The sequence below is a fragment of the Chanodichthys erythropterus genome, chromosome 12, assembly GCF_024489055.1.
Source record: "Chanodichthys erythropterus isolate Z2021 chromosome 12, ASM2448905v1, whole genome shotgun sequence".
Classification (NCBI taxonomy): Eukaryota; Metazoa; Chordata; class Actinopteri; order Cypriniformes; family Xenocyprididae; genus Chanodichthys; species Chanodichthys erythropterus.
Genome location: NC_090232.1, coordinates 13,367,800 through 13,374,202, shown reverse-complemented (window position 1 = coordinate 13,374,202; position 6,403 = coordinate 13,367,800).

The following is a 6,403-nucleotide window of genomic DNA, read 5'->3' as shown; positions in this document are numbered from 1 at the left end:
CTACAAGGAAAATCAAAGCCATAAAGCCACAAATTTGAGGTTGATATCTCAAAAAATTAGCTTTCAGTAAGATTTTGTCTGGGCACAGTACCAAATGTTTCCACTAGATAAAATAAATTTCCCAGCATTCCTGACCACTAGGAATACAAGTGTGACCATTTTTTTTTATTCAGGACCATTTAACCTTTTTGAATCATATTTATTTTTTTTTGTCTGTATGTTCATGTAGCAAGTACCAAAACAGTTACCAAGTTTCATACCATTCTGAAAAATATACCATTCATACCATTTGGTCAATAATGACCGAAGAGCACCAGAGGGTTAAAATGTGAAATATCATAAGGAAACATTGTGCTAGTATCACCTACACATCATAATACTTGACACTGGAGACATTTGCTCTTATTCTCAATGCTGTTTTTGGAATTAAGGCTTGACCAACTCAGAATTTATGTTGATTCTAGTTTTTAAAACTGACAAAATATTTGTATCCCCTAAATAAAAGGTTTAAAAATAATAGATTTGGAGTCTGAACTCAGTGCCATTTTAATTGCATTTTTTTTTTTTTTTATCCCTTCCATCATGAACTGTAAATTAAATGAAAAATAATGAACAAAACATCATACTATTTTTTTTCTGTGCTGCAAGTACAGTATATTGACATTATAGTTTGTATTTCTGTATATTGTGTACTTTTGTAGAATCCTGTTTTCAGTCAGTCAGCTTTTGCATTTGCTTTAAATGTTTAAATACATGCAGATTAAACCCCACTTGCTTATGTTGGCAAATGCATCCCAATTGTTCACTGCAGTTTGCATACTTGACACAAATGTTTTCAAACTGGCTTAATTAATGACTTTATTCAAAGATGCTTTAGGCATCTCTTACAGTTAATCTGGGTAAATCTCTTTTATGTGTGTTGATTATTTAATCCCTAATCTTAGAGATTTATGCCACTTATGGTGTCTTAAGCAAGGAGATTTCCTAATGGAACCACCTAGAAATCTTTCCATGCCATGTCCTACCCTGTGCTCCTCAGCAAAAGGGACACAGCTGCCCCCTGCTGCTCTGGGTCAAACTACATATAGTCGTTTTCGCAGATCTGTGTGAAGGGGGATCGTTTTGACAACGTTGCCACCTGTATGCGGAGAAAGGAAAGGAAACGTTTTTGCAAAGTTCTGCAAGTTTTTGAAAACGATACCATTATTGTCTGCGTGTAAACTACAAAAACATGAATTTGTGAAAACGGTGTCATGCACATGCGTATTACGTGTTCGATCTATAGGCGTGTAGTGTTTCTTTACAAAGTGACAACGCCAACTACTGGCCTGGCAGCGGAACTCAGCATTTTTAGTCGTTTTCGCTGTGTGAACGGGGATCATTTTGACAACATTGTCGCCTGTATGCAAAAAAGCAAAGGAAAAACTTTTCAATTTTTAGTACATCATCGTGTAAACATACCCAAGGTGCAAGTTTTTGAAAACAATACCGTTATTGTCTGCATGTAAACTACAAAAACTTAAATTTGTGAAAACGGTGACGTCATACCCATATGTGTTCAATTTATAGGCACGCATGATGTTTCTTTACAAAGTGACATCGCCAACTACTGGCTTGGCAGCAGAATACAGCGTTTAATCATTTCCGCGTGAACCATGTGAACGGGGATCATTTGATCTTTGTCGTCTGTATGTCAAAAACGCATAAAGATGCACGTTTCCGGTTTTAGTACATCATTGTCGTTTCACACGCCCTAAATATTCTTGACTCTGTGACAAATTGCTTATGTTCTCTTTTTGTAAGTCGCTCTGGATAAAAGTGTTTGCTGAACACATAAATGTAAATCTGTGCTATTTTTGAATCATTGAGACCCTATGCTATCATAGATTTTTTTTTAAATACTTGAATTAGATTTTATTTTTATATTTTCTGTTCATTTTACAGTTTTACAATTTTTTTGTTCTGCATTTTTTTTAAATTTTTTATTAAGCTTTAGATTTAGTTTTAGCTTATTTAGTTATAATTAATTTAGTACTTGAATATGAACTAAATTAAAATTAGAAATGTTGCCTTGTAACTATAAATATATATATATATATACATACACAGTGCCCTCCACAATTATTGGCACCCTTAGTAATTATGAGCAAAGGCGGCTGTGAAAATAAATCTGCATTGTTTATCCTTTTGATCTTTCATTGAAAAAATTCACAAAATTCTAACCTTTCATTGAAGGAAAACAGTTGAAAGTGGGGGGAAACTCGCATTATGAAATAAATGTTTTTCTCCAATACATGTTGGCCACAATTATTGGCACCCCTACAAATTAATATGAGTAAAATATCTCTGAAGTATATTCCCATTCATATTTAAATTTTTTAGCACACCAGGGTGATCATGAACATGAAATTTTCCAACCATGACTTCCTGTTCCACATGAGAATAAACATGTGTATATATATATATATATATACATACAAATCTTTAGAATTATGTAGAAGAAAAAATAATATTTCTAAATATTAAATAGTAGAAAATGATCAAAAAAAGTCCATATACTTATTGCACTTTTACATATATTTCTGAAATAAACTGATCTTTTTGCAGTTATAATGTCTGATCTACTGAGCACTGTGAAAATCCTGGCTGGATCTACAGCGGAGATTGCAGCTGCTTCAGTTGGTGATCAGCGCCTGGTGGCCGCAGTGAAGTTGGATCAGGAGAACAATTCTGTGGAGATCCTCAATGGGCTGAAGGTTGTTGATGTTAAAGCAGAGGTCTCAGCAGAAGTGCCTGAGGAAGCTGAGGTAGAGGAGGCCATGATCGGTAGGTCCGATCTGAAAATTGTAGGTGAAGAACTGGAGGAATTGTCTTCAGCACTTCATGCAGTAGAAGAAACCACTGTTGAAGTGGCAGATGACCATGTCAAGTCTGAGGCAGACAGCCCTGTTGTGGCCGAAGTTTATGTTGAAAGCCCTGCTTCATCAGAGGAGGCCTCTGTTCCGGAGCTGGAGAGTATTTTGGAACTGGAAGAGTCAATGAGCCCTGTGGTGATGTTGTCAGATGATGATACCATCTCTGGACCTGCAGAGGTGACATCAGAAGCAGCCAAGGCAATAGGTCAGGGAATAGAGGAAGATATAGCATTAAGTCATGAACCAGCTACCACAGAAATTGAACATGCAGATCTCACAGCGCCACCAACAGACCTGGAGGAAGCACTACAGGGCACAACAGAGGCTGCAGAAGAAGTTGTCATGGTGATGTTGTCAGAAGATGATACCATCTCTGGACCTGCAGAGGTCACATCAGAAGCAGTCAAGGCAATAGGTCAGGGAAAAGAGGAAGATATAGCATTAAGTCATGAGCCAGCTGCCACAGAAACAGAACATGCAGATCTCACAGCGCCACCAACAGACCTGGAGGAAGCACTACAGGGCACAACAGAGGCTGCAGAAGAAGTTGTCGTGGAAATGATGCTGGATGCTGTGGAGGAAGCTAAACCAGAAAAGGCGTCAGAAGAAGGTAATAAAATTATATGACCTTAATGAATCTCTTTAGACCAGGTTGTTACCCAAGCAAGTTTTCTGATGTAGAAATCCAAAATTCCACATAGGCTATTCGTCTTTATAATTGGACATCTGTTTAGAACATTCAGTCATCATGTTTACTTCTTTTTCCACAGCTGTTGAAAGTGGAAATGTTACGATGACCATGGCACAAGCCTGAAGTGAATGTTCCAGAACCTGAGACACAGAAAGCGAGTGAAACCCACAGAATCTGTAACATAATACATACAGTGAAGTTAACATGCAGTGCTGTAATCATGAAACAACTTTAATCATCATTTACTTGTCGTTTGCACCTGGAAACTGTAAGTTAAGATGGGGTAAGATGACCCTTCCAGATTATTTTTTTTTCTCTTGACTATGGCTCGAAATCCCATCACAACACATTTTGTAAATGGCTATACTCTTCTTAATTTTGCTATTTCATCTGAATATCGATCTTTGTGAGATTTAGTCAGTCAAAACAGTTTTGGAGTTATCTAATTTTGTGTTTCTGGAAAATAGTGATCTGTGACACTGTATATGTGAATATTGAAAGTTTATAAGGGATTTGTGGACACACTAATGTTTTTAGGTTTGTGGACTAAAAAATATTGTTTAAAAAATAAAAGATAAAATTGGACCCTCAGAATTGAGACAGAAGGTCACAAGTGGCATGTTATTAAACTTATCATAAGTGTTATTATTTTTTAATTCAATACTTGATGTAATTCAGTGTTATTATTCAATAATTCCATGAGTTAGATGTACAGTATATTTCAGTCATCTTCACTATTCATTAAAGTCTATAGGCTAATTGAGTGAATTCATAGAATTCAATTAAAATTTATAGCGTTGCTATTATGTCAGTTAAATATAAGTCATAGTAGAATAGAGTTATCTTTCAAATTATTTTACAGGGAATCTGGGATACTATTCAATTATTCAACTAAATTCTCAAAACTCAATTTTAAATAGAATAGTTGATTTAGTATTTTATATTAATGACACTTTAAATAAAAATATAAAGTAAATACACACTGTTCCTCCGTCTTACCCTTATAATCACACACACACACACACACACACACACACACACACACACACACACACACACACACACACACACACACACACACACGTTTATTTTTGTGAATTGTGGACTTTCCATAGGCCGCAATGCATTTTATACTGTACAAACCGTACTTTCTATCCCCCTACCCTACCCCTAACCCTAAACCTAACCATCACAGGAAACTGTGCACACCTTTATTTTCTCACAAAAACATCATTTAGTATTTTTATTAATTAAATTACATTGTGAGGACCGGTGGCTGGTCCCCACGATGTAGGTGAACTCAGGTTTATATTACATCGACATGTACTCACACACACACACACACACACACACACACACACACACACACACACACACACACACACACACACACACACACACACACACACACACACACACACACACACACACACACACACACAAACAAACAAATGCAATATTGCCATACAGATTATGTTTTGCTTGATCATAGCCTGAAGTCATGTTTTCTTTTTTCAGAATCAGAGCTGTATTTGTCACATCCACACCCGTAGTTCATCTAGTTCACCGCCAGAGGTTCTCATAAGCTTGTGTTGTTCATCCCTTTTTTTTTTTTGTCCTTGAATCAGTGGTTTTGGCTAACTGATTAAGACTTTTCAAACATTGACAGCTATGATACAGTGTATTGTACTACATGATTTAAAGAAGATTTGTCTAATTCTTGTATAATTATTAGCCTATATATATATATATATATATATATATATATATATATATATATATATATATATATATATATATATATATATATATATATACACTACCGTTCAAAAGTTTGGGATCGGTAAGATTTTTTTATGTCTTTAAAAGACGTTTTGTCTGCTCACCAAGGCTGCATTTATTTAATTAAAAATACAGTAAAATCAGTAATATTGTGAAATATTATTACAATTTAAAATAACTGTTTTCTATTTGAAAATATTTGAAAATGTAATTTATTCCTGTGATGCAAAGCTGAATTTTCAGCATCATTACTCCAGTCTTCAGTGTCACATGATCCTTCAGAAATCATTCTAATATGCTGATCTGCTGCTCAAGAAACATTTATTGTGTACAGATGTACAGATGATGCTGAAAATTCAGCATTTAACACAGAAATAAATTACATTTTATATTATATTCCAATAGAAAACAGTTATTTTAAATTGTAATAATATTTCACAATATTACAGTTTTTACTGTATTGTTAATTAAATAAAAATCTTGGTGAGCAGACAAAACTTTTATAAAAAATATTAAAAATCTTACCGATCCCAAACTTTTGAATGGTAATGTATATATATATATATATATATATATATATATATATATATATATATATATATATATATATATATATATATATATAATGTGATTTTTTTTTTTTAATAAACAGACTTGCCTCTTTGAATCACTCTTTTAATCATTCACTGTACACTACAGTAGTGAAAACCACATAGGCTCACTATTTTGAGAACCAGTGATCGAAAGCAAATACAGACATTCATGTAATGATCAGACAGTCATTACGCTGTCGAAACATTGCTGATAGGAACTACCATATAGGCTATTATTTCAGATATTAGGAATACAATGACTTCTTCATGTCGTTTTTCATAAAATGTATATGCCTTGCCTATTACTTTATCTGACTGAAATAGAAATCAGTACTCATTTCATTTTATGAATTTCCTGGTCTCAGAACTTGAAATCTGATCTATCATGCGTCTGTTCTGTAGCCTATAGCTACGCCTATTAC